This window comes from Eumetopias jubatus, unplaced genomic scaffold (genome assembly GCF_037043125.1).
Source record: "Eumetopias jubatus isolate StellerSeaLion01/CBP00866 unplaced genomic scaffold, mEumJub1_p1.0 scaffold_2, whole genome shotgun sequence".
In the NCBI taxonomy this organism is placed as follows: Eukaryota; Metazoa; Chordata; class Mammalia; order Carnivora; family Otariidae; genus Eumetopias; species Eumetopias jubatus.
Window position 1 is genome coordinate 26,907,149 of NW_028274808.1, and position 26,458 is coordinate 26,933,606.

The window sequence follows — 26,458 nt, forward strand, 5'->3', positions numbered from 1 at the left end:
AAGAAGAAACTCAGTTGTGACCGGTGGTTGCTGACAAGGCCTAGGAGATTAGAGCCGAAGTCATTAAATGGTCTCGGTGGACGCATGGCTGACTGTCTTCTGTTTAATCCTCTTAGGCAAACAGGCCTGTCTCACCAGGCCTTGGACAGAGGCTCACACCGATTCTGCCCTGAAATGCCGGCCAACTTTGGAAATGAGGTGTTCTGTGAGCGCTGGGAGTAAGTACATGAGCTGGTCTGTGTGGGGTGTGGGAAGCCAATCTGCTAATGGCACAAGTCTTCCATATAACTCCAGCCAAGCAGAAAGTGATGTAGGAAAAAAAATCTCCAAGGCAAGTAGTCAGTGAAGCTTCACAGGAGCCAAGAGAGTGACAGCCACAACCCCTAACCTTCACTCTGACTCTCCCTGGCTGACTTGGCCCCTGCAGGGATGTAGGGCAGAAGTTGCTCTAGCACAAGACCTGTGGGATTCGAGATTGAAACTGGCCTTTTGAGGGAACAGGGCCAGAAAGCTAGAAGCCCCCAGAGGCACTTGAAACTGGTCTTTTTCTTTCCAGAGGGATTCCTGTCTCAGCTCAGCGAGCCACGTCAAATGTCAGAGTATGGGTTGAAAGTCAGTCTGGGTCTGCGACAAGGCTGTCAGGTGATAAGAGTACGTGGAGATCTTCCTCTGAGTAATTTCCTTCCTAACTAGCTGTAAAAAGAAGGGACAAAGGTCAGCTTTTAATTCTGTTAAGATCTCAGAAATTCTAAGATCGGTTTCTTCTTCAATGAGTGTGGGCTTATTGCCCAACCTAGATACAAGTTTTTGTTTTAGATTTGCCACCTGAAAAGGTACAAGACGGTGCTACCCAAAAGAAATAGAAGGCCTCAAATGGAGTTTTAAAGTTTTCAAGTAGCCACATTAAGAGGTAAAAGGATATGAACTCTGGGTGATAATGCAGTCATTGTGGGTTCATCAGCTGTAACAAATGGACCATTCTGGTGCGGGATGTCCATAGTGGGGGAAGTGGCCGTGTGCGGGGACAGGGGTTAGACAGGAACTCTCGGTACTTTCCACTCAATTTTCCTGCGAACCTAAAACTGCTCTAAAATACAAAGCTTATTCTCTAAAAAGTAAAAGGAAATGGAAAAATTATGTTAATACTCTATTTTATTTCACGAAAATATTATCACTTCAACATGTAATTGACATAAAATCATCCTAATGAGTTATTTCACATTACACTTTCATCTGAGGTCTTTGAATTCAGCACATCTCAATTCTGAGTAGTCACCCATAGCTGCTGGCAGCCATATTAGACAATGCCATATTGGCCATAAGGGATTACGTCCCACGGTGCCTGTCCTCCGGGAGCTTATACACGTGATCCTTATCCCCTGCACAGTGAAGTGGCATGGGGGCGGGGGATATGGGGAGATGACCTGTTAGGACCCCCCTAGAGAGAGACGGGAGCTTCTCTAGAGTTTAGGGCCAAGTACTAGTACGAGGGAGATTTTTACAAAGCTCTCTCCTCTTCTCAGGTTCTGGTTAACTAACAACTTTCCCACCCAACCAAACCAATCAGAGCTAATCCATGATGGCTTGACAAAACAGATTCCACAGCCGCCACTGGGCCAACCCGCATTCACATACTTCCTCTTCCCGTATTGTCAAGGTCTCCGTTTGGCATGGATTTAGGGGGACGGCCCCAGGCAGGAACAGAATGACGCTCTGGGTCATCTCTGTAACTGACTTCGCTCAAGGGTACTGTGAACACCCAACCAGGACCCACACCAGCAGTGGGTTGCTTCGGGCACACCACTCTGGGCGGTCCTAAAGGGAGGTTTGGCCAACACCTCCGCAGTACAGGGGTGCCTCGGTGATTCACATCCAGCCAGCCCTCCATGAGGAGGCTGCCGCCAGCACACCCGAGCCAGGCCTGGCTCCAGCACCTGGTCCATGAGTTTGTCCATCACTGGCCACCCATTCGTCCTCCAGACCTGCTCATCCCCAGGTCCCTTCAGATGCCCTTGTCTGGCTCACTGGCCTTAACTTCTTGCTCATCTCTGCTTCCCCGCTTCTGCAGCCTCCCAAGTGTGGGCACAAGTTCCTCTCTGCCAGAAGGACCCTGGCGAGCCCTCCCCAGCAAGACTTCCTGGGCCTCCACTGCCTCCTCTCCTCGCTCTCTGGAGACTCTCCTTCATTCGGGTGCAGCGAAGCCCAGGGCTAACCCCGGGCCCAAGGTCCTGGGGAGGCAGGGCCTCTCTGCTTCTGGCATCTACCGTATCTCCAGCTCCCGCAACCTCTCCTCAAGTGTCCCTGAGCTGTCACCTCTTCCATACTTAAGCTAATGTGCTAATTTCAGAACATTCCACCTGTATATTGTCCAGTTCCCAAAAGTCAGGGCCTGACGTGTGTTATCAACGTTCTTTCTTTCTCTCAGTACTGATATTGGCACACACCCCTACATCACAAGAATGTTTCTGTCTGTGGGAGCTGGAAACTGTATCAGACCACTGTGTGATGACTTTCCTTGTACCTTATGTCCCTCTCCTGCCAACAAATTAATGAGGATAAATACTCCCCAGAAGATTTTCAACTATTACCCAAATGGCCTTCTCTCTGCGGTAATTTTCTTGTTCTCTAATATCAAAATCTCCACTGCTTTTGAATTCAGAAGGGCAACCTGTACTGAGATCTGTGACATAAAGAGTTTCCAGCCTGGAAATTGTGTTTAATTCTTTCATTCCTTCTTCTTGAGAGCGTTCGGTGTCCTGCAAGGGGTCCGAGTGAGTGAGTTGCATAGCTCCCGAGGTGGCTGGGTTTGGCTAGTGGCGCGACCTGTACTCCCTGCTCTTTCCAGCACATCAGTGCAGAGACAGCCCGTTCTCCTTGAGGATCGCTCTCTGGTCAGGCTGGCGGCCAGCTTGCCACCACGAACGTGTCCCGTTCTTCCTTGTGGCCATCATATGCTCAACCCTCTCCCTGGCTGGAGCAAGTGACTTCCTCATGTTTAGCTTGGGTTGCAAACCTGTTAGTAAAATCAGAGGGGGTCATACCAAACTGTCACTTGACAGATCTTGTGAGCAGCCCTTTAAACGCAAACCAAGGCCAACCCTCAAGCAGAAAGCCAGTGCAGTTGCCACGGTGGAATTCTACCCAACCGAGTCAGAGCTTAGCAGGTCTACACCGCGTGCTGTCTTTACCACACCCTGGGGCACATTTTGTGGTTGGGTCCCCTTGGAGGTGAGGGACAGAGAGAAACTGATGTGTGCACAGACATGAATAGGGCTGTGCAGATGTATCTGTGCTTCCCAAGGTATGTGTTCTATCAGGGTTTCTTGAGCATGAACCCGAGGGGAGGCAAAGAGTTCCACTGTTTGTTGCCTGCAGTCCATAAAAATCCACTGGTTTAGGCTTCAGTTTTTGCTCACCTCCAACTAAGGAAACATTTTTAAATGGAAATCCTGAGACCTTTCTGTTGTTCTGAATCAGATGATTGTCGGGGCTGAAATGCCCCAGCCTTCCACTAGGGGAGAGTCTAACGCAGCGCAGGCGCTAGGAGGAGGGAGAGCCAAGAGACTGAACTGGAAAGAAATCGAATTTGTGTGTGTGTTTGTGTGTGCGTGTGTGTGTGTGTGTGTGTGTGTGTCTTCTAACTGGAAACACAGCTCTTCTCTATATACTGGCTTTGATATGATTTTTGTGGCTAGATTTAATTTTGGTGCTGTCAGAGTGAATGTTACTGCTCCCTTTTCTTGTAATCTGAAAAGCTCAAAACACTTTCTCTGCAGCACTGGCTTGTTTTGTTGTTGTTTGGTTGTTGTTGTTTTTTTTTTTCTTTCCCCTGTTTCTACTATCAAATAATACATGTAATCTTCTCTTCTTTTTGGCACTGAGCCGGGCACCACACAGAGGCAAACTAATGGGTGGGCCCATTCCTCCTGAGCATTGGCTAGCTCACCCTCAATTTCAAGAGAGCCCAGTGTCTGCCTGGGCTCTCAGGAAACTGCGGCTTCTCGTTCAGTTTGACCAGCCATGTACAGCTAAGCCTACTCAAAACCAAATCTGCTTTGCACATTTATCACCTTCCCTGTGTTAAATATAGTTAAGAAGAAATGGGGTCATCCTTGCTTTTTGAATATTTTTTTTTAACTGGGTGAAAACCAGTGAGTAACATGCATCTGTTTCTAGGACAGTGAAATGCTCTATTCCAATGGTAGGAGGTATAAAGGTAGGGAAAGAGCCTCACTCTGGAGCCAGAAGTTGTGTTTGAATCCTTACAATTGGTCCAAGGTTCTCAGTCTAACATAACCCCTCCAGCTTTCGTTTTCAACAACTGAACAGGGATGATAATGACCGTGTCCCGGGATTTTTAGGAGGATGATAAAGGTATTCATGTGAAAAGACATAGCATGGTGACGGGCACCTAGTAGGTGTTCAATCCCTTACTTTTCCCCCTTCCTCGAGAAGCCTCTTTGCCATCTGGTCAGTTTTAAAGACAATCTCTCCCTAATGTAATTTTTCCTTTAATGGCCTGTTCTCTTGATCAGTGTGAGATAAGGTTGTTCTTGCACAGAGAAATGGGGGGTGGGCAAATTGATAAGAGAAAGCCATCTGTTAGGAACAGAGAGCATGCTGTAGTTGTAATCGAAATAGATTAAAACAGCGTCCCAAAAGAGGTGGCCAACAGTATGCTCGGCCAGAGCCCCGACTGCATTTCTGCCTGCCTGTTTCTGGGCATGCTCCAGAGCCTGGCACCGCCCCCTGCAGCAGGGCCTTCATCCTCTCTCGATTCTTCAGCTTCGACCTCATTCCAAGATGACGGACATGCCAGGACTTTGGTAGAAGGTATTAAATTGAGGCTCTACTTCCATAAAACTAAATTATAATTTTACACATTCTTTTGGAGGCTCCCAGGCTTTGGTAAACGACTCCGTGGACATCTCCATCCAACATTTCTCCACCCTCAGTGTCCTGGTTTACAGGCTACGAAATCCCAACAACAAGATACATTCGCGTTTCAGCTTTATTTCACTCTACCTCCTTGGCGTCCCAGTTGGTATAAGACATGCATTCCAAGGGAAACGCATTGCTGAGAATGGTTAGGTTGCCTATAGCTTTATTACCTCAGTTTAGCTACATTTGGGATAAATAGGTTTTTGGGGGATCGGCCTGGGAACCTTGCCATTATGTATAATTTCGTAGCTGTGGGCTGTGAGGCCCTAATTCTAAATGACCAGCGTACCAACTTACTTTCAGAATTTACCTGCTTCTAAATTCGGAACAGCGGGTTCCTTTGTCAATGGCAGGAACCAGAACTATGATTCAGACAAGTAAGAGCGTCTCTAAATGACAGGAGGACCCCCAGGAAATGTTATCTATAAGAAGGGCCGATGTGCCTCAGGAAGACAAGCAAGGACACACTTTGGTTCTTAGATCATGAGTTAAGGTCAGAGAGCAAGGTGATGGAATCATGGACACTGTACTTCAAGGCCAGCCCCAGAGATCAATGTCCACATCTTAGAGAGAAAGAGAAGAAAAAAAATAGAGAAAATACTCCCAGCTATTGCTTTCTGCACCAGAGGCATTGCTGTAACAAGAATACGAGTCCTCCCGGTGCGGGGGGCAGAGTAGAGCCGGTGACATCACCAGCAGCCCCCGGGACCCCAGCCTCCACACACCCATGTGAGGTGTTGCCACTGTGAGCTGCAACAGGAAAGAGTGCAGACGTCATTCTTAGAGTCATCAGGAAAGACCAGGGAGCACAGGGTGACCCTGAGGACTTCAGTAACGATGGGAAAGGATGTGAGGCGTCTGGAAATGCCAGATAAGTGTTTGTGAGAGTTGCTGGGACCATTGGTTTTTACCTACAAACTGCTGTGGACTAGGAAACAATTTTACATTAACAACAAGTGTGTAGGGGCCCCTGGGTGGCTCAGTCGGTTAAGCGTCTGCCTTCGGCTCAGGTCATGATCCCATGATCCCTGCTCGGCTGGGAGCCTGCTTCCCCCTCTCCCACTCCCCCTGCTTTGCTCTCTCTCTTTCAAATAAATAAATGAAATCTTTCCAGAAAACAACAAAACAACACAAAAAACAAGTGTGTATATGTATAGTACATATCCGTATATGTGTGTTACATGTGTCACACGTATATATACTGACAAATATACCTATATGTATTAATTATACACATATACACATACATATATATATATGACCCTTGAACAACATGGGTTTGAGCTCCACGGGGCTGCTTACGTGAGGATTTTTTTTTTTTTTTGATAAACACATCCACTACTACAAATGTATCTTCTCTTTCTTACGGTTGTCTTTTTTTTTTAAGATTTATTTATTTATTTTAGAGAGTAAGGAGGCAGAGGGAAAGGAGGAGAGAAACTGAAGCAGGCTCTGCACTGAGCGTGGAGCCCAAGGCAGGACTTGGTCTCACGACCCCGAGATCAGAACTCGAACCAAAACCAAGAGTCGGATACTTAACCGACTAAGCCACCCAGGCACCCCTCTTATGGTTGTCCTAATAAGATTTTCTTTTCTCTAGCTTTACTGTAAGAATTCAATGTATAATACATATACAAAATATGTGTTAATTGACTGTTAATGTTATCGGTGAGGCTTCCCATCAACAGAAAGCTACTGGTAGTTAAACTTTGGAGGGATCAAAAGTTACACGTGGATTGTTGACTGCATGAGGGTCAGAGCCCCTGCCATGTTGTTCAAGGGTTAACTGTATATACATAATGTACCTACTCACATATCCATGACATAGCTGGTGGTAGTTGGACATCAACATTGAGGAGCCCAGCAAATAAGAAAAGAAAAGGCATGCAAGGTCGTCAGGAGCAAAGGAGGGAGTGGGCCCAGACAACTCAGTCCACCACAACGTGCCTTGTCCCTGGCGTTCTCTCCCCACCTCCTGAGTCCTTTCTTCTTTGTCCCCCTTTCTTCAGCTCTTGACTCCAGGTTTCCCACGGAAGCTGCCTCTTGCCTAGTCATTCTTCCGATTTCACATCTCTCATTGCTTACCCTGGTGTCTGACTCAGTCTCTGAGTCTGTCTGTTGTCTCAAGCAGAATTTCCTAAAGCATTTCCACAAAATACAGTTCTGAGCATGTGGTGCCAACCATGTGTATACAAACAGTTCATAAAACCAGAGGTTGTGCCTACAGCCCAGTGCCCACTTCGGTTCCTGTGTGCAGGAAGTGTCCAACAAATATTTGCTGCATGAATAGATGGCCAAGTTTGGGGAACTCAACTTAAATCTAAAAATAGATGTCTTTGATTACAGAACTTCAGCCCTTAAAATGTTAAAAGACATTGAGAACGAGCCTGGACTTCAATCTCATGCCTTATATAACAATTAACGTCACAGGAAACCAGGGATTTAAATGTAAAACTGGAACTATATAGTACATTTAAACAGATTTAAATGTAAGAGTAAAACCATAAAACTTTAGAACACATTGGATAAAATCTTCAGGAACAAGGGAAAGGTTATTAGCCGTGACACCAGAAGCTTCATCCATAAAAGAAAAAGTACATTGGACCTCAATCAAAATGAAAAGACTCTGTGCTATGAAAGATCCAGTTAAGAGAAAGAAAAGGCAACCTACACCCTGGGAGAAAATATTTGCAAAGCACATACCTGACAAAGGACTGGGCCTAGAATACATAAAGAACTCTGAAACTCAACAGTAATAAAACCCAACAAAATCCAATCATAAAATAAGCAAAAGACATGAACAGACATTTCACCAAAGAGGAGATACAGATGAATAATAAGCACAGGAAAAAGTCATTCAACCTCATTAGCCATTAGGGAATTGCTAATGAAAGTTACAATGAGATGTCACTGCATACCTATCAGGAGAGCTAAAATAAAAAACAAAAATGTTGGAGAAAGTGCAGAGAAACTGGATCTCTCAGGCTTCCTTTGTGAGCATAGAAAATGGTACATTAGCCATTTCTTTTATAATTAAACATGCAACTGCCATATGACCAATTACATTTGGGGGCATTTATCTTGGAGAAATGAAAATTTACGTTTGTACAAAACCCTGTACACAAATGATCATAGCAACTGTACTCTCACTGTTCCCCAACTGGGAACAACCCCCATATTTTTAACTGGGTGAATGGCCAAATAAACTATGGCACATCGCTTCCATGGAATATTAATTACTCAGCAATATAAGGGAGTAAACTATTGCTACATGTAACAACCTGGACCAAACTTAAGAGGCTTATGCTGAGTGAAAAAGTCGATCTCAAAGGTTACATGCTGTGTGATCGTTTATATAACATTGTTGAAATGACAAAATTACAAAGATGAAGAGCAGGTCAGTGGTTTCCAGAGGAAAGATGGGGGGCGGGGTATGAATACAAAGGGGTCACATAAAGGGAATCCCCTTGTGGTGAGGGAATGGTTCTCTATCTTGATTGTGGTCACGGTTACACGAATCTATACATGGGATAAAATGGCATAGAACTAGATACACACAAATAAATGCATGTAAAAAAGGCAGAAAAGTGAATGAGGCCTCCAGGCCGGTCAGTAACAGTGTACCATTGTCGATTTCCTGGTTGACATTGTACTCTAGCCATATAAATGTATTCATGAGGGGAATTGGGTGAAGGATACATGGCACCATTTTTACTGTTTTGAAACTTCCTGTAAATCTATAATTCTTTCAAAATAGAAAGTTTTTTTTTTTTTTTAAAAAAAAAAGGATTTCAAATGTCCAAGACATGGTTTTAACCATAACACCCTTTGTTCCTGGGGCACTGGGTAGGATTAGTGTTCTATGGAACAGGTGCTGGGAAATGCAGGTCACAGAAACCCACTCCTGAACAAGCTATCGTTGACCTCATTGTTCCCACAGGGAGAGTGAGAGAGAGAGAGAGAGAGAGAGAGAGAGAACAGACCTGACAGTCTTCACCTCCATCAGTGCCCAAGCTCGTCCAAAGTCCTGTCTTACAGAGTTGGTTTTGTTTGAGAGGGTTTTCTAGAAAAGTTGTGCTTTGATTCATCTCTACTGTGTGTTTCTCTGTGTGTGTGCGTGCGCTTTGGCTCAGCCTATCCTATCAAGCTTCTGCCCCAGTGCGTGTCAGTCTTTGACAAGTGCCATGCCTCATTCTCAGAGCCTGATGGAATGTGATACAGGTGGCAGGTCAGGATCATGACAACCAAGAGTTGGGAGGAAACGGATTCACTGTTGTAATAAGTGCCTCCTCTCAGAAGGTATTCTAACATGAACAGCAACCATGAACAGATCTGGAGGAAAGAAGTCATTGTTTCTGGTGCTGCAGATCGGCAGTGTGTCCACATTGGGGTTGATATCTTTATCATAAAGGACGCACAGCCCAGAGCAATGGTTCTGAAACCTCCGTGGCCACAACAATCACCTGAAGAGGCGGTGTTGCTGCTCTATCACATCAGATTTGAAGGGGAGGGACCTCACCAGGTGATACTGATGTGAGCGATTCTGGGACCATACTTGCCTCTACAGTATCACTCGTGAAAAATCAACGTAGTTGACAGCATTGTTATTTTCAATTCACAGAACATGAAGTATTTAATAACTTCTACCCACTCACACTAGCACATATATTTACCACATGCTTTTTTTTTTTTAAGATTTATTTATTTTCAAGAGCGGGGGTGGCGTGGGGTATGGGGCAAAGAGAGAAAGACTAAGCAGACTCCTGCTGAGCGGGGAGCCCCACTTGCGGTTCGATCCCATGACCTGAGATCATGACCTGAGCTGAAGGCAAGAGTCAGGTGCTTAACTAACTGAGCCACCCAGGCACCCCTACCACAAGCTTTTTTAAATTTCCTTATACATCACTCAGAAACAAACCAATATAAGTGTGTGTGTGTGTTTGTGTGTAGAAAAATAAAGCATAATTATCACTCCCAACCTGATGGAACCTCATCAGCATTTGTGATATTTCCAGAGTTCTGGGAAATAAATTTTTGTTCTGTTTTGTTAGTTTTGCTTAATCATGGTCAAGGAATCATTAGAGACGGTTTGAACATTACCTTTATGAGCTCTGCAAAAGCCTTTGTGAGAGCTCTTAAAAGCTATTTTTTTTTAATTGACCAAAAAGAAATCCTAACAAATGAGTCTGGTGAACTTGGTAACTCTTGCTATTGGACATTCCAGCTTATCTTTAGAAGTCCCACTGGAGCCTTAAAGGAAGGACAGCAGACCTTTTTGAAAATGGGACAAAGGCTCACTTAGTGATTCGAGGTAATATAACAGAGATGTCCCAGTAATATACACTCTCTGAGTGCCCTGATGCTTTGCTGTGAGTTTCCTTCACCAGACAATGGTGATCCATTTCTCCCTTGTGTTTTCCGAAGTGATTATAACCAATACAGCAGAATCTAACAAAAGTCTCAGAGGATTTCATAGCCTTTCCAACCATCCTTCCCAACAAGAAGGTTTCTGAGTTTCTCTGCGTCCTGTGATTTTGTTGTGTTGATCTAGATTAGTGATCTCCAAAATGAGGCATCCAGCATTGATCCCCTGGGGTGTAGAAGAAAATGTTAGAGTTATATTTAGTTTTATCTAAAAAATAAAGATTAACCTACTACTGATATACAAGTTGGAATTGGTATCCTCACTTAGTCTATATGTCTCAGACCCAGTCATAGAACCCCTGTGGTATCCCCAGTATCTTCAAAAAACAGTGGAAACCTTTTGCTCAAGGAGGCTGATGCCAACTGTCAGGTCACTGAGAGATACTGCGGCAGACATGCTCCTGGCTACATGGGTTTATGGATCATGTTATCTAGATTTAACTCAACTAATCCTCACAAAATGAGTAAGTGGCTTAAAATGACTCTTTCGAGGGAATCGTCCATATCTTTACCATAGAAAACTCACCTAGAAAATGTCCAAACAACCCAAATAGTCACTTGAAGAGAATCATCATGCAAGGACAAGAGAATATCGAGACCATGGGAGAGCTGACCTTTTTCCCACTCTCCAAGTGAGTTCTTCATCTGTCCACATTATGGGGTATTTTACTTTATTTTATTTTTATTTATTTAATTTTTTTTTGAGAGAGAGCATGTGCATAAGCGGGGGTGGAGGGAGGGGCAGAGGGAGACAGAGAGAGAGAATCTTAAGCAGGCTGAACACCTAGCACAGAGCCCCACTTGGGGTTCAATCTCACGACCCCAAGATCGTGACCTGAGCCAAAATCAAGAGTCAGACACTTAACCGACTGAGCCACTCAGGTGCTCCAGTCATGGGGTATTTTAAAAATCAGAGATGACATACTGGATTTGAAAAGACATCGGCCAATCTGATAGGAAGTGCTTTACGAAGAGATGCGTGTTATGAAAAGAACAATCTGAAAGGGGATATTTGGAAACATTTCCATGTTTATGTGATTTTGTTTTTACCTGAAAAAAACTGTGTGTCACCCATAAAAACTCTCATATCAGTACACTTGGGGAGATTATAAAAAATCTATTGAAAATTCTTCCAGAGTTTTAGTGGATTTTGAACCTATTTGTTTAAAGTACAAAAATGAGATAACTTGTGATGATTTAGGAAGAGCCACTGACTGACGTCAAAGAAGACAAAATTTACTAGCGGAATTTAAACAAAAACCTTTGCATAATCAGTGGAGTGGAATGAAAATGAGCATCGAGAGAGGCATTTCTTCCATCTGGGTCTGTGCATCTTGGTGAGGGAACTTTACAGCTGCAATAAGCAATAAAGCCAAGTATTGAAATGAGAGAGAGAGAGAGAGAGAGAGAGAGAAAACTGTATCTATAACCTGAATTAGAATCAGCGTATCGCAAGGACTAAGCCAACATATTCTAAAATAATGAAATATATTCAATCATAACCATTCTCATTAGAAATTATTATTAACAAGTTTTATAGTGAGGGCAAAGTCAATAAATATGTATACTTTAAAATATATAGAGAGGGATTATGAATATGACCTTTCCTCAAACTTTAAAATTTTCGATGTACATTTTATAATGGATAAAACATATATATCAATAGTATCTAAATATTTTAAAACTTTCCCCCTCTCTCTCTGGTTATCTGTTTTTGTGCATGGGATAAACAGTCCAAAGTTGGAAGACCACCAATTTAAATAGGAGAGGTTAAATTAATCGACATGATAATAAGTTCAGCCCGACAGCAAGAGGCTGGGACAGGGATCGACGGCGTGGAGTTGCCGGAAGGGCTGGGGCAAACTGGCCTTGTTCTTTGTCAGTTTGTCCATCTGTCGTGCTGTACAGGAGAGATGGTAAAGGGAAGGAAATCACCCGTGTGAGGAGGACTGGGGAACGTGTGACCATAGGACACGCGGTGACTTGCACTTTCCATTTGGATGCCTTTGGAAGAGTTAAGCAAACGTCTGAATGACTTTTGCATGCTTTTAGGATAACTGACTTGTAATTCTGTGGGAGGTCACACTGAGCTGAGACTGTCGTCATGAGACCTGGCTGCCTCTGGGTAATAAAGGCTTCATTGCCCATGTCTTTGCCACAGAAAACTCTGGTGCGAAAAACCCAAAGAGTCAAAGAGTGTAGCTCACCAGACTGATTACAGGAACAAACTTATTCACCTAAAAATTGCCAGCTTAGTGAATATGTATAAATATAGAAACACAAATGTAGAAATAAAAAGTTTTTAATTTGCTTGACATCAAAATCGTTTGGGAAAGAAATAACATCAAAGGTGCATTGGGTCAGATTGTGAGAGTAAAAGGCAAAAACATCCACGCTTAGAATGCAGCCCCTGGAGTTGGCGATTTGGAAATGGGCCAGCAGAAGGGAATCCGTGGCTCCCCTGAAAGCAAATGTGCTATGTAAACAGAAAAGTGTGGGCTGCCTATTGCCTTGTCCCCTCACTAGGGTCCCCAGAATTGTGCCAGACCTCTTCCAACAACTGGGACCACATGAGTGGAGAGGTTACATCCCCCACCTGGGGAAGTCACCATGGACCTGTCCATTATCACCCCAGAGACATACAGACTTTTAGAAATGACAGACGTATGCAAGGAGCTCTTCAAGGTAGACAGAAACAGACGCCCAAAGTGGAGCATGTGATAAGGAATCTTAGATGGGATGTTTTAAGGTGATAGAATTGGGATATCAAGATTCTTAAGTCCTTGGGTGTCTGGGTGGCTCAGTCGGTTAAGCGTCAGCCTTCTGCTCAGGTCATGATCCTGGGGTCCCGGGATCGAGTCCCGCATCGGGCTTCCTGCTCGGTGGGGAGTCTGCTTCTCCCTCTCTCTCTCTGTCAAATAAATAAATAAAATCTTTAAAAAAAAGATTCATAAGTCTTTGGAGAAGTTTTCAAGGAATTAGGAGTAGAGAAAGACCTTACAAACTACATACAAATCTACCTGTGCACATGAGGAATGTATATGAGCAATAGGATAGAAATCAAGATATTAAGACACATTTCAGGGGTGCCTGGGTGGCTCAGTCGGTTAAGCATCTGACTCTTGATTTCTGCTCAGGTCATGATCTCAGGGACCTGAGATTGAGCCCTACATCAGGCTCTGCGATGGGCTTAAGATTTTTCCCTCTCCCTCCGCCCCTCCGCTGCTTGTGCTCTATCTCTAAAAAAAAAAAAAAAAAAAAAAAAAAAAAGGAATGAAAATGATAAAAAAAAAAAAAACCCACACATTTCTAAATGAAAATGTTTTGAAAATAAAATTGCACCTTTAGGTATTTCAGCTTCTGTGGCTCTTTGCAAAACAATTCACAGCACTGGATGCTTTCTTTCCATTGGAATGTTGCCTTCATCAGTTCTGGTCACCACAACAAAGTGCCATAAAGTGCGTGGCCTCAACTAAAGAGGTTTGTTTTCTCACGGTTCAGGTGGCTAGAAGTCTGAGATCGAGGTGTGGATAGAGTTGTGTCCTTTTGAGTGCTGGGAGGTATTAAAAAACAAAATTCAACTGAGTAAATTTTAAAGATCTTATTGGCTTGATTCACCAATTCATGAAACAGGCAGCATCTAATCTAGCGGAGAGAAAGGAGCTCTGAGCAGCTCTACAAAAGGAAAGACTTTTATCGGCAGAAGGGAGTAGAATCAAGGAAGTTATACTCGGTCGAAAAGCAAGCTGATTATTGCAAGTTACTTTCCTTTAGGCGATGACACGAGTCTATCAGGCAGATTACCCGGTGAATGCTCATTAAGCAGTTCCTGAATGACTGATTTAAGATTCCATTTCTGGAGAGCCAAAACTTTAATGAAGCTAAGTCTTGGTTTGTTGATGTGGGGTTTAACATAAACACCTCCATTTGGGGCCCGTTGTCTCGTGTTTAACAGAGGGAAGGATCTGTTTCATGTTTCTCTCCTAGCTTGTGACAGTTACACTGGCCATCTTTGGTGTTCCTGGCAGATGGCATTCTACCTGTGACTTCACATCATCTTCCCTCTCTACATGTCTGTTTCTGTGCCCAAATGTCCCCTTTGTATAAGGGACACCAGTCATATTGGGTTAGGGGCTTATTCCAGGATGACCCTATCTTAACTAGTTACATTTGTAATGGCCTTACGTCCAAATAAAGTCATAGTCTGAGATACTGGAGGTTAGGATTTCAATATATGAATTGGGGACGGAGACAGAGTTCAATCCTTGCCAGCCAAGGGTGTATAAGAAGACTGTGGCTTTGGTCAAGGGCTGGGACTTGCAAGGTTTGCAGTTCTGCCTCACTGTCAGGGAATCACATCAGACCTTAATTGCCCCCAATGCAAGCTCCATCCTGTACTCAAGTGTGATGCGCCCTGGGGAGAAACTGACCAGAAATATTTTGAGGCAAGAAGCAGTTATATAATTTACATTCCTGTCCCTGCCCCTAGCCATGCCTTCCCACGGCTGGTTTCTCCTTTCCATATGTCATACCCTTTGCTCTTCTAAAACTCCAGATAAAAGATTTCAGACCAGGCAACATTTCAGAGTATCTGTACCATCTGTGAATTATCTTCCCAAGTGAACAATGAAAGGAAGCACTTTAAAAGTCTGATTTTAATAAGATTTTCATTCTGAACATTCCAAAAGTGGGATTTTTTTTTTTTTTAATTCTTGCCCTTTACTTGCTATCATTTTCAATATGAATAAAGAGGTTGTCCTTACCTCAGGGCAGGATGCTTTCCTTCAGAATATAGTGTCTAGAAATATTACACTTAGGCCATCGTAAATCCTTAGTGTGGGTGATAAACAGAAAGTATTCTGTTGCATTTCATGACCTGTGAAAATGAAAATCTTTCACAGCCTCAGGTTATGCTTTTGGTATTCATGTGAATGAGTAGTGGTTTGAATAATGAGGGAGGCCCTGGAAACAGCCAGCAAGTTCCAGGAGCGAGGGAAATGACTCAGCTTCCATATATAATTTCCAGCTAGAAATTACAAGTTGAAATCGTGAAGTGAACTGAAATTTCTGAACTCAAAAAGTCTTCCTGAAATAGTAAACTAATGCCATCTGAACCTAATACAGAGCAAGCAGAATGACAAGCCTCTGGATTAGTGGAAAATACTTTCAAAATATGTTTATGTCTAAAACTTTGAAGGACTCTCTAGAGAGGTAGGGTGAATAAGGGTCACAGAGTGTGACCTTTATCAGGAATAAACTCCATTCTGGATGTGTCTGACCAAAGACTGACTATCTGACAGTCATCACATGGGTAGTAAACAAGAGGACCTTCCAGGCCTCTCCCTACCTTGCAATTCTATTTGTCTCTGAACTCTGGCTGGTGACAACATTCAAAGCCCCAAAGATGGCAGAGTAAAGTTAGTCTGGGCCACAAATCCAAAGCCTTTACCTTTTCTAGCTCTGCACTGAAGTATTCAGTTCTGGAAGTGAAAGACAAAGGGGGGTGGGGAGTTGGCATTCAAAAAAAAGTATATTGCGTATACTTAATGGGATGAACTGTTTATCACTTCCACAAGAAAAGTAGGGTGGGCCAAGACAAACTTTTAGGTCCATCTTCTGCAGGATAAAAGTTCAAGCATATTTCCAAAACATATTTAAGTAGTAGGAATCAGAGAAGCTCCATTTGCTCCGGAATTAGATCGAGTATAAGCACCTGTGTGGTTCCTACAATAAGAGGCAGCTTTTGTCACTGCTCCCAAGATAAGTCAACAGAAGGTGTCTTGTTCAGTGTGCCATTTGAAATCAAGAAGGAAGGTGGCAAGTGTTAGTGATCTCCCTCCCGATGATTGGACTTGTCTATGGATAAGCCAACCCATTTCCAAAAAAAAAAAAAGGTAAAATACACATTTATGAAAAATACATAACATAAAATTTACCCATAAAATTTTGACCATTTTTAAGTGTACCATTCAGTGGCATTAAATACCTTCAACATTATTGTGCTCCCAAATCTATTCATCATCCCAAACAGAAGCTCTCCATTTTCTCTTTCATCCAGAAGAAATATATGTGCAAAGTGTCTTACTCTCTCCTCTTGGACTCCAAGCACTGGTTCACTCCTGGGGTGTCCTCTACCAAGAGACAATGTGCGGAGAACAGGTAGCCACACAACTCTCCTAGGTTGGGTTCCATGACCTGCGTGGGGCCAGGGGCCAGGCTGTTCCACGTTGACAGGGAGAACACACTCAGACCTGCCGCCAGGATTTTTCCAGGAATACTGCCTCCTCCACGTGGCCTGCCCGTTACATGTTGAGATGAATGCTCGATCAATTTTAATGATATCATAAACTAGATAATTAGAAAATGAAATGAACCGGTCTGCTTTCACTCGGAGGGGTTAATGACAATGGACACACCATAAACAAATCGTGTTAAGGCTGAAAAATTACTCCTTCCTCTTGGTCATCTGTCTGGATTGGGCTTTTCGAACTCCCCAGGCCTTATTTCTTTAGGAGGCAGCAGTAAACCTCTGAAATCAGAATACCCAGAGCCTCTGGCTTTTCTCTATGCCCCCAGCTTTTCCATCCCCAAGCGGTGGGAGCAACCCATGCTGCTTCTGCCCCTGGGCTGGGGAAGGGGTTATGGACAGCACAGCTTCTTTGCAGTTCTCCTTCTAGAATTCACAAGCAGCTCTGACAAGACCCCAGTTCTATCTGCGTCACTGCCACCTGGAATCTGCTCACCTTCAGGTACTCAAGACCATCTGACATAACGCCTGCATATTTTTTCTTTGGGGGCTCTTCCGCTGTGATGATATCCTAGATCCATTTCTTTCATCTCTGGAGGATAAACTGAGTTGCTGAGGCCTGTGAGTTATAGCCCTCATTGCTGTTGGCGAAACTGAGTCTTGATGCATGAAGTGACTAACTCTAAAATAACCAGTTAGCTAAAACCCTTAGCTAAAAATCTTACCCCTTGGCCAATCTAGAGGTGCTCTCTCTGCCATAGGGAGAGCACCAGAAGACCCAAGCTTGAGACTGACAATGGTGAGAAGAGTAGAGGCAGTAAGCAGGGAGCTTGAAACCATGGAACCAGAAAAGAGATACTCTGAATAATAGAATTTCAGAATTACAAACAAACTTAAGGATTTTGGGGGGGACTAGTGAGCCTCAAACAACTTGTGCTGGTTAAAATGTAGATTCCTCTGCTCTTCCCTAATCTGTTGATTCAGAATTTCTTGAAGGTAGAATCCAGAAATCTTTTTTTTTTTTTTTTTTTTTAACAGCTGAGCAGGTTATTCTGGTGCTGAATGAGGTCTGGGAAACAGTGACCACATTGATCAAACCTCCAGCAGAAGATGTGTCTGAGGGTCCTATGGGACAATCCCCTCTTTGTTCTGAGCTTGCACTCCTGTAAGTTCAGCCTGAGATGGCATTAGCATTTCTCATGACAAATTGTAATGGGGAATCATCATTGAGTTTGGAGTCAGCAAATATTCTCAAGTCCTTTACTCATGAACCACTATCATATTTATTCTAGAATCTCTAAAGGCACAACACAAGGATGAGACTTAAAAACCTGGAAGGATAATGTGAGCCTAGTTAGTTTTTTCTGCCCCCTTTTCTGATGTCTGTCTTTCATTGGGAAAGCCAATGATGTTTCCATCTCATCATGGGTATCCAATTGTAACACAAACAGAAAGTAAGCCTAATTCTGTAGCATGGTTTATATATCAGTTCAATTCAACAGATATTTAATGAGCAAATAATTCAGCAACTTATTTAAATGCGAGGTACGTAGTGTATAAATATGCAACTCAAACGCAAGATAGAATTGATATTCACCACAAGAGAGACACAAAGTGTTATGAATGCTCAAAGAAGGCAAAGATCACATGTCTGTGAGAATGGGTTGAGGATAGAGAAGGGCCTTTTTAGGAGAGATTCCATTTAAGCTGGAGTCTAAAATACCATCAGCATAGAGGGGCTAAAGAAGGCATTTCATGTATAGAAAAACTTGTAAGCCAAGTAATGAATGTAAGCAGTATGTGTGCTGAGAGTGGGGGTGGTCATAACATAATGAATTGGAAGGTAAAAAAAATGGGTTGAGGCTAGTGCATGGAGGGCCTTCTAGCTAAAGAATTTAGATTTCATTTTCCAGAACTGGGGAGTCCTTAAAGGTCCTGGAGCAGAGGAGTGGCCATGTGGGACAGGCTGAAGCTAGGGGAGGTTGGAGTCAGGTGTTCCTGTTGAGAGGTAAGCCATAATAAAATATTTACCAAAAATCCAAACAGCTGGAAACAACCTGTATTAGTTTCCTATGGCTGCTTAACAAATTACCACAAATTTCATGGCTTAAAAGCACAGCATTTATACTCTTGCAGTTCTGGAGGTCAGAAGTCAAAAAATCTGGGGCACCTGGATGGCTCAGTTGGTTGAGCATCTGACTCTTGATTTCAGCTCAGGTCATGATCTCAAGGTCATGGGATCCAGCCCCACATCAGGCTCCACACTCAGTGCAGAGTCTGCTTGGAATATTCTCTTTCCCTCTGCCTCTCCCCTCCTCCTCTTCTTCCGCCTCCCTCCTCCTCTTCTTCTTCTCTCTCTCTGAAATAAATAAGTAAATAAAACCTTAAAAAAAAGAAGTCCAAAATCTGTTTCACTGGACCAAAATCAAGGCGATTCTAGGGGACAATTAGTTTCCTTGTCTTATTGAGCTTCTAGAGCTGCATTCCTTGGATTCCTTGGCTCTTGGCCCTTTCTGAAACAAGCTTCTGTTACTTTCGTTATTAAAATAAAGAGAAGAAAAGCCGAGAGGGCTAGAAGTAGGGCAATGAAGATGAAAGGGAGGGACTCCTGTGAGCTGAATTGCAGGGGTCAAATCTCTTAAGATGTTCCAACCAGTTAGATATCAGGAGTGTTGGTGAATGAAAAAGCACTCCCAGGCCTGCAGCCTCAGTGATAGAGAATGACCAGGTTGCCAACAGACATCTGGGCAGGAGGAGCTAGTTTGGGGAAGGTGAGATTACTTTCAGATATATATGTCCTTCTAGGCAAGCACCTAGTACTTGGCTTTTATGCTATGTGACATGAAACTTCCAGAATTTCCATCTAATCAGTCACTAGGCAGAAATTTTCTTTTAGAGAACCAAGACCCTTCAGCAGTTCTGAATTTCCACTTCAAAGGCTCCTCTGTTTCGGCATTCACAGAGCCCTAACCTTGGAGCCTGGCTCTAATGAGATAAGGCAGTGTCTTTGCTCTGGCTGCTCATCGGCCTTGGCAGCACTGAGATAGATCACCTGGAAACTTCTGTTGGAGTTCTACTCAGAGGTGAAGGGATGAAAGAATGGTTGGCAGTGGTCTACTGGGACTAGACCCAGGATTTTTCTTACTGCCAGATGAACAGCTTCTACTCTGTCCCTCTCCAGTTCCAGGCCAGGCTGGAACCTCCTGCTTCACCTCCTGTGGTTTCTCCTGCAGCAACAGTAGTTGAGGAAGCAAGTGATTGGTAGGGTTCAGAATATGTGCGCCTAAAATGTGCCACTTTGACAAGTGGACTATTCTGAGCTGAAGGCAAATCAAGATCCAACAGATTCAAGAAAACCTTGTACCTCTCCTTCAACTCCCAAAACGAATTTAAATAGAGTCCCAGTCCAGGAAGAGAACTATCACCAGAGATAACTACAAAGAATATGGACTAGGTGTGGTAAGCCTGGGGGAAGCTTGGCAGGGTCTGGAGGTCAAATTCCTCTGTGTCTCATTGTCTTTGGGTGGCATGGCAAATATTTATTTACCAAACATGTGCTCTTCCCATTTTCCTGTGAATTGTCTTCCTCTTCTTTGAAGTCCTGGACCCCTACCCACTTCTCCTGAGCTCAGAACGGCATGTAAGCATCAGTTGCCTGACTGCCTGTGGGTCTCATTTTCTTAGGGGACCCCTATACATATGTAATTAAATTTGTTTTTCTCCTGCTAATCTGTCCTATGTTAATTTGATTATCAGACCAGCCAAAGAACCAAGCAGAGTAGAGAATTTTTTCCTCCCCTATAGAGTCAAAACAGGCTTTTGGAGAGAGGCCCAGGAGGTAAGTGAGAGCAGAGGATAGGGGGCCTGTATATGCAGAGTGCCCATTTCTGATCTCAGTGGAAAATATTTTTGCAAAAAAAAAGTCTTCGACTGAAAAGCAAGAGACCAGATCCTTCCATAGTTATTAGCTCTGCACAAGTAACCTGTGAAAGGCCTTTCCTTCTCTGGACCTCCATTGGACTGGATCCTCCACACTCCCTCTAAGTCCAGTATTCTGGCTGAGGAGAGGAATTCCTCTGGAGATTAAAAGATAAACATTTATGGTGTCTTCTCAAAGTGTACTTTGCTTTGCAGGTATATAGTAGACTAAAGAATGGCCTCTAACTATCCCTGGAACCTATAGAAAAGGGCTCTTTGCACATGTAATTAAGGATCTTGAGATGGGTGAGGGAGATTACCATGGATTAGCGGGGGATCCTAAATGCTGTCCTAAATGTCTTTCTTTACGAGAGAGAAACAGAGAGAAATTCCATGCACACATGCACACACACACACACACACACACACAGGAGAAGGTGGTGTGAAGATGAAGTAGGGAGGAATTCACACATGTTGGCCCTGAGATTGGAGTGATGTGTCCATAGGAATGCCAAGGAATGCTGCTAGAAGCTGGAAGAGACAAAGAACAGTGATTTTTGTTTTTTCAGCCAGTGATACTGATTTTCGACTTCTGACCTCCAGAACCGTGAAAGGACAGATGTCTGGTGTTTTAAACCTCCACTTTTGTGGTGATTTGTTACAGGGGCCACAGGAAACCAATCTAAGGTCAAGGCCACCTTGGGCCTGTGCATTCTAGAGAAGCACTCACTATGACCTTGGTAGGTCCTCTTGACTCACCCTGCACATTGCCAGGCTAGCCGTGGGTGGGACTCTTCTAATGAAAAATTTCTCCTCCTGCCCACCATCATAAAAAAAGCAATGAGAAAAGAGTCAAAAGACCAGCATGGTTTCACGCAAGTCACTCCATTTATCTGAACAATGGTTTCCCCAATCAGATGAGAGAAGGAAGCAAATTTCATTTCTCTTTGTCCCTAGGTGGCTAGAAAGTGCTAGGCACATCCATGGCACACACTCAGTGTTTGTTAAATGAGTAACATGGTAATAATTCTTTTCTTCCCTGCTCACTTCACAGGGTTGTTTATTGAGGGGCCTATGGTAGAAATGTAAAAGTATTTTGAAAGTTGCAATGTGGTAAACAAAAGTTAGGTATTATTAACTGAGAGACGGATGTCTCTCTGAACAACATTACTTGGAATGACCAAGTTACAGTCAGGACCAGGCTGGCCAGAAGCCACATTTCCTACACATGTCCAAAGGGAAAAAAGTTCCTTGGGGGGTGGCGGGCACTAGGTAGAATTGGAACCTGGAGGCTGTTTCTGTGAAGGCAAGGAGAACATCTTTTTAATGAGCTGAGCAGCAGTGCAGTCTGCATTTGAATCTGCCAAATTGCTCTAATCCCTGTAGATGCTGGGGATGGGAAGGTGAAAATCTAAGGAACTGTGTTTATAGGGCAGGCCAAGTTTGGGAGGATGTGGGTACATGCACTACAGTAAAAAATAGATCTGGTCCCTGTCTCAGGTTCCTAGCACAGAGCTTTAAAAATCTTTGGAATTTTTTGAGTGATAGGAGTGCATTGTGTTACTCATAATGAGCTCCTTTTGCACATACCTGAGTTTATGCTAATGGAGTGATGGGGTGGGGGTGGGGGCTTAAACAGTTGCAAGAAGGGGCTGACCATACCAGAAAGACCAAGTGTGTAATTAGAGGGTTGGAAAATTCAGCCCTACCCCCAATCACCAGGGAGAGGAGAGGGACTGGAGATTGAGTTCAAGCACATGGTCAATGATTTCATCAATCGTGCCTGTGTCATGAAACCCAGTAAAAATTGCACATCAAAGCTAATATAAGTCTGCCTGCTTAGTGAACATATTGCTGTACTGGGAGGGAGGTGCACCCTGACTCCACAGTACCAGAAGCTCCTGCTCTGGGGGTGCTTTCAGACCTCACCCTGTGTATCTCTTCCACGGGCCATTCATTTGTATCCTTTATGAGGAAATAGTGATTGGAAGTATAGCACTTTCCTGGCTTCTGTGAGTTGTTCTAGTGAATTAACAATCCAGAAAGCATTATGGGAAGCTCCATATTTGTAGCCCAGCCAGACAGAAGTGTGGGTAGCTTGAGGACCCCACCTGTGACTGGCATCTGAGGTAAGGGTAGCTTGCTGGAGACCTTTCCTTGTGTGTGTGTGTGTGTGTGTGTGTGTGAATTTATTTTTATTTTTATTCCATATAGTTAACATACAGTGTTATATTAGTTTCAGGTATACAATATAGTGATTCAACAATGCTATACATTACTCAGTGCTCATCATGATAAGTGTGCTCTGAATCCCCTTCACCTATTTCACCCAACCCCCACCCACCTCCCCTCTGGTAACCACCAGTTTGTTCTCTATAGTTAAGAGTCTGTTTCTTAGTTTGTCTCTCTCTCTCTCTCTCTTTTTTTTCTTTGCTCATTTGTTTTGTTTCTTAAATCCTACATATGAGTGAAATCATATGGTATTTGTCTTTCTCTGACTGACCTATTTCACCTAGCATTATACTCTCTAGATCCATCCATGTTGTAAATGACAAGATTTCATTCATTTTTATGGCTGAGTAATATTCCACCGTGTATGTATGCCGTATCTTCTCTATCCATTCATCTATCAATGGACACTTGGGTTGCTTCCATAATTTGGCTATTGTAAATAATGTAGCAATAAACATAGGAGTGCATATATCTTTTTGGGTTTATTTTCTCATATTCTTTTGGTAAATACCCATTAGTGGAATTACTGGATTATATGGTGGTTCTATTTTTAATTTTTTGAAGAACCTCCATACTGGTTCCCATAGTGGTTTGCCAGTTTGCATTCCCACTGCATTCCCAATGTTAAGGAGGGTTCTTTGTTCCACATCCTTGCCAACACCTGTCGTTTCTTGTGTTGTTGAGTCTAGCCATCCTGACAGGTGTGAGGTGTTAGCTTATTTATGGCTTTGATTTGCATTTCCCTAATGATGAGTGATGTTGAGTGTCTTTTCATGTGTCTGTTGGTCATTTGTATGTATTCTTTAGAGAAATGTCTGTTCATGTCTTCTGCTCATTTTTTATTAGATTACTCAATTTTTTTGGTGTTGAGTGGTATAAGTTCTTATATATATTCTGGATACTAACCCTTTATTGGATATGTCATTTGCAAATATCTTCTCCCATCAATAGGTTGCCTTTTAGTTTTATTGATGGTCTCCTTTGATGGGCAGAAGCTTTTTATTTTGAGATAGTCCCAATAATTCATATTTGCTTTTGTTTCCCTTGCCTTGGAAGACCTATCTAGAAAAATGTTGCTACAGCCAATGTCAGAGAAATTGCTGCCTATCCTCTCTTCTAGGATTTTTATGGTTTCGGGTCTCACGTGTAGGCCCTTAATCCATTTTGCGTTTATTTTTGTGTATGGTGTAAGAAAGTGGTTCTGTTTCATTCTTCTGCATGTAACTGTCCAGTTTTCCCAACACCATTTGTTGAAGAGACTCTTTTTCCCATCGCATATTCTTGCCTCCTTTGTCAAAGATTAATTGACTATATAATCATAGGTTTATTTCTGGGCTCTCTGTTGTATTCCATTGATGTATGTGTCTGTCTTTATGACAGTACCATACTGTTTTGATTACTACAGCTTTGTAGTATATCTTGAAATCTGGGATTGTGATAAAACCAGTTTTGTTCCTTTTCAAGATTTCTTTGGTTATTTGGGTTTTTTGTGGTTTCCTACAAATTTTTGGATTGTTTGTTCTAGCTCTGTGAAAAATGCTGATGGTATTTTGATAGGAATTGCATTAAATGTGCAGATTGCTTTGGGTAGTATAGACATTTTAACAATATTTGTTCTTCTAATTCATGAGCATGGAATATCTTTCCATTTGTGTCCTATTCAATTTCTTTCATTAGTATTTCATACAGTTTTCAGAGTACAGGTCTTTCACCTCTTTGGTTAAGTTTAAACTCCAGGGTGTTTAATTATTTTTGGTGCGATTGTAAATGGGATTTTTTTCTTAATTTCTCCTGCCTTTTCATTGTTAGTGTATAGAGAGGCAATGGATGTGTATATTGATTTTATATCCTGTGACCTTACTGTATTCATTTATCAGTTCTAGTAGTTTTTTGATGGAGCCTTTAGGGTTTTATAAATATAGTATCACGTCATTTGCAAATAGTGAAAGTTTGACTTCTTCCTTACCAATTTGGATGCCTTTGATTTCTTTTTGTTGTCTAATTGCTGTGGCTAGGACTTCCAGTATTATGTAGAATAAAAGTGGTGAGAGTGGACATCCTTTTCTTGTTCCTGATCTCTCAGGGAAAGGCTCTCAGTTTTCCACATTGAATATGATGTTACTGTGGATTTTTCATAAATGGCCTTTATTATGTTGACATATGTTCCCTCTAAACCTTTCTGTGGAGGGTTTTTATAATGAATCGATGTTGTATTTTGTCAAATGCTTTTTCTGCATCTATTAAAATGAACATATGGATTTTATCCTTTCTCTTATTGATGTGATTTATCAAATCACATTGATTTATGAATATTGAACCACCTTTTCAACCTGGGAAGAAATCCCACTTGATCGTGGTGAATGATTTTTTTTAAAGTGTTGTTGGATTCAGTTTACTAATATTTTGTTGAGGATTCTTGCATCTATGTTCATCAGAGATATTGGCCTGTAGTTCTCTCTTTTTTTTTGTAGTGTCTTTATCTGGTTTTGGTATGAGGGTGATACTGGCCTCATAGAATGAATTGGAAGTTTCCCTCCTTCAGTTTTTTGGAATAGTTTGTGAAGAATATGTATTAACTCTTCTTTAAATGTTTGGTAGAATTCACCTGTGAAGACTCTAGTCCTGGACTTTGGTTTGTTGGAAGTTTTTTGATTACTTATTCAATCAGTCTGTTCAAATTTTCTATTTCTTCCTGATTCAGTTTTGGGAGGTTATATGTTTCTAGGAATTTATCCATTTTTTTCTAGTTGTCCAGTTTGTTGCATATAATTTTTCATAATATTCTCTTACAATACTTTGTATTTCTGTGATGTCAGTTGTTATTTCTCTTTCATTTCTGTTTTTATTTGAGTCTTCTCTCTCTTTCTCTCTCTGTCTCTTTTTAAAATATTTATTTAAGAGAGAGAATGCATGAGCAGAGGGAGGACAGAGAGAGAGGGACAAGCACACTCCCCGCTGAGTGTGGAGCCCAACATAGGTCTCTATCCCACAACCTAGAGATCATGACCTGAGCCGAAACCAAGAGTCGGTCACTCAACTGACTGAGCCATCCATAAACCCCCCCCTCTTTTGATGAGTCTAGTTAAAGGTTTATCAATTTTGTTGATCTTTTAAAAGAACTGGGGACCTTGTCTTTTAACTGGTGAGACCTGATGCTAATTCCAGGTAGTTGGTATCACAATTCAATTGGGTGGGGGGACACACAGTTGGTGTCAGAGAATCAGTGTCAGAACTTAGTTCAGTAGCCACTTCCTTGGGCTACTCCGTGTGAAAGTCAGTGGCCAAAGAAATAGCCATTGCCTCTGTCTGGCCAGGCAGAAAGGAATATGGCAGTGCAGCCACGCACGGGGACTTCAGCCCTGCAGGATCGACTACCGCTTCTGCCACTCACCTAGAGCAACACCTCAACCTCCCTGGGACCCTCACCTACAACCTGAGACAACTTGGCTACACTTCAGAAACACCTGAGAAGATTTAAAAATGCAGTCTCCCAGCCCTACTCTTCAGAATCAGAATCTGATGAGTGGGAGTAGGGGATCAATGTTTGTTAAACACTGGGGATCAGTGTTTGTTAAAAGCTCCCCCAAGTGATCCTTTTGCAATGAGGGAGGAAGGAAGGAAGGAAGGAAGGAAGGAAGGAAGGACGGAAGGAAGGAAGGAAGGAAAGAAGGAAGGAGGGAGGAAGGAAGGAAGGAA

The 26,458-nt window shown here is 42.7% G+C and overlaps 1 long non-coding RNA gene across 20 annotated transcripts in view; it reads left to right on the forward strand.

Annotated features, from left to right (window-relative positions):
• The window catches only part of LOC114196789 (uncharacterized), a 75,205-nt gene that overhangs the window by 20,416 nt on the left and 28,331 nt on the right, over positions 1–26,458 (forward strand). For 18 of the 20 annotated variants that reach the window (XR_015767744.1, XR_015767747.1, XR_015767745.1 and 15 more), the window contains exon 2: positions 117–218. This is a non-coding gene — a long non-coding RNA (uncharacterized LOC114196789). Of the gene's footprint in view, positions 1–116; positions 219–17,650; positions 17,778–26,458 lie in introns of all 20 variants that reach the window. The other 2 variants (XR_015767749.1, XR_015767754.1) reach the window with 1 other exon arrangement.